The following is a 3,009-nucleotide window of genomic DNA, read 5'->3' on the forward strand; positions in this document are numbered from 1 at the left end:
GTTTTATTGCAGAATCTGCCTCCAAGTAACCAGATGCCTTATGATTTCCTTCTCTGTAGCTCAAAGCACAATCTGCTCTCTCCTGATACACAAAGGACATCACATAACACATACACACATCCAGAAATGTGCATTTCAGATCCCCGAGGCTCCTTAGCCTGCAGCTCGTGGCTGCTGCTCAGGAACTGCCTTGGCAGGACGCCCTCAGCCATCAGAGAGCCCTTCCTCCTCCCTAGACCATATGCTTGGCCTATTGGTGAGGTTCAATTTCATGCACTCCTATGTCCTGCACTTCCACCCCAAAAGGGTTACTCAACGATCTACTCCCAGCCCAGATTTCCTTCCTAGGTCTTACTTGTTGAGAGAGATTGTCAGATTCTGGCCTCCAAACACCATAAAAGTATCAAATGGCACCACTTAGAAGTCAAGCAACATACCTTGTATGTCAAGCCATATCTCCTTTGCAACGTTACCTCTAACTCCTCACAGCACATCTGGGCCACTGATCAATTCTGAATGACTGATTCTTGGTCTCTCTGGGTCCTGGACCTCGTTTTTAGTTTTTGCCCACCTCTTCCCATCCCAGCCCAGTTCAAGGCCTTTCTAGTCAGGAAGAATGCACTCTCTGATCCCAAATTTACTGTCATGTCTTCTAACGTTCTTTGTATACCTTCAGAAGGGAGTGGGGTTTGGATGGAGCAATTCCCCGAAGAGCCCCAGGTTTCGCTCCCACCTAGGCTTTATTCTCCTTTGCTAAGTCATAGCCACCTGACCCCATTCTCCAGAAACAACTCTCCTAGCTTCTAGGATTGACTCTGCCCTGGACTTTGCTCACCAGGTAAACTGGCCTTCTTTCAGGCTTCACCTCAGACCCCAAAGAGTAAATGGGGTCTTACTATGCTCTCATTTCCACTCTCCCTAGCCTGCTCCACTCCTGTTCAATCCTGACATTCTCCTACTAAAGCTAAGTTCATAGCCAGAGCCTTGCCTCATGAGCCCTGCCTGGTTCCCAGGCTGGGGAGTGCCATTCCCTATTTCCCGAGTGCTCCCCATGTCGCAGGCACAGTGCTAAATGCCTCGGGGCCATGATATCATTTAGTCCACATTGGTGGAGTGACCATATAATGCTTGGGCTACAAGTAAAAGAACTCCTTGTCAAAAGGCCTTAATAAGGAAATGTGTTAACTAAATTAATTAGAGCTCCTCTTGACTCCAAGCATGGTATATAGCAAGGTACAGTGAGGATATTTGGGCAGATATACATGAGGGTGAGGACCTCGAGCCCCTTAAATCCTCCAGAACCTTCCTGGCTGGTACAGGTATCTCCCACAACTCCCTGCTTCCGATCTTGTCTACGTTAAGCTTTTCAATGACTTCACCTGGGCAATTGCCCCACAAAGGCATACGGATTCTCCTCAGGACCCATGCATACCACCAGTTTCGGATTATACAGTAAGCAAGGTAAGCACAGGCTTACTCGTGCTTACTTATCTGTAGTGAACAATTTCACATTTTTTCACATCAAAGATTTCGCTTCTAGGCTGGCATCTGTTTCTCTACCACCCTGACAGCACCTTCCTAGAGAATCAAAGTCTCTTTTTCAATTTACAATCCCTGATAGGGACAAAGTACCAAGTAAGCAACAAAAGCGCAGACTTACTCAGCTGGAGTGAACAATTTCACATGGGCTCCCACGTGAAATTGTTCACTCCAGATTAGCAAACCAGCGCTTGTTTTGCTTGTTGAATTTCTGTCTGCCCAGCCCACTGCGTCCAAACCCTCCGCACTAGAAATCTCACACAGCCCAGGCAGCAGTACCAAGCCTGGCCAGGAGACAGCCAAGCTGCTTGCCAATTTGTATAGGCAGGAACCCAGAGAACATGTATGGGAGGGGATATGAAGGGTGTCTGACCCATTAAGATGAGGCAGTAATAAATTGAGGGCAAGAATTTGCCTGGCTGGGGTGCTAAGGAACTCAAAGGCCCACGAAGAGGGCAACATAGTGTATGTATCCAGCTTCCTGCCTCTTGCCTCAGTCTAATGATCCAATGCCTCCAGCTTAGGATTAAGTGCTCCTGTTCAGCCACCCCCTACCACTGCCACCCTGAAATGCCCAGAGGCCACCTTTCAACAAGGCTTTAAGAAATGCCCTAAGGAGGGGAACACCAGAATCCCTGTCAAGCCCTGTGGTGCCTGACCCTCAGTCTGGAGATGACGGTGCAGAGTAATTTTGATGGAACTGGGGCCCTTCATCTCAACGGGAATAACGAGAGCCAGAGTGGAAGTGGTAGCACTTAACCATTAAAAGACAATATTTTTTTTTAGTAGTGCTTGATATTTATTTAAAATTATGCAAATGCTTTTTTTCCAGGGAGTGCTGGGCTGGGAGTACCTGTTTTTGTTTACTTGCTTATCTGTTTGGGTATTCATTTTTTTTTTTTTTTGTCCACATGCACACATCTGCAGAATTGCTGCAATTCTGAAAAAAACGACAGCTGTGCAACCACTGATGCAGAAAAGAAACGTCCCAATTTGGTTGCCAGGCAGGCCAGCCCTGCATCCATGTGGTGGGACAGAGGAGGCTGCTGGAACAGAGAGGAAAAGCAACCAGGCTGAAAGGCCGGCCCTTGCAGCGGTTGGTGAGTTGTCCAAATCAATGTCCAAAGAGCTGCAGCCAACTCAAGCATCTTCCAGGCTGGTCCTTAGCTTCAAAGGCTGTGGTCCGTCAGCTGGAAGTGGTGGGTGATGGTGGGTGGGCATCTTAGGTCTCTGAACAGATGCAGGCCTGGCAGGCGGGTGGGTGCCAGCAAGCGGGGCTGTGGGTGGTCTGTCCAACTGTCACTTGGGCCTGGCCTACAAATGGAGTTCAGGCGCCAGTGCAAAATCTCCAAAATCGCAGTGAGAGGTCCTGGGGCTGGCCAGAATTGGCGGTGGTGCCCTTCCGAGTGAGGTCCCCGCCCCAGCAGCAGGTAACTCAGCACTACTCCTGGAACAAAGACAAGCACTACG

This window comes from Orycteropus afer, unplaced genomic scaffold, assembly GCF_000298275.1.
Source record: "Orycteropus afer afer isolate SDZICR_OR568_19922 unplaced genomic scaffold, OryAfe1.0 scaffold00310, whole genome shotgun sequence".
NCBI lineage: Eukaryota > Metazoa > Chordata > Mammalia > Tubulidentata > Orycteropodidae > Orycteropus > Orycteropus afer.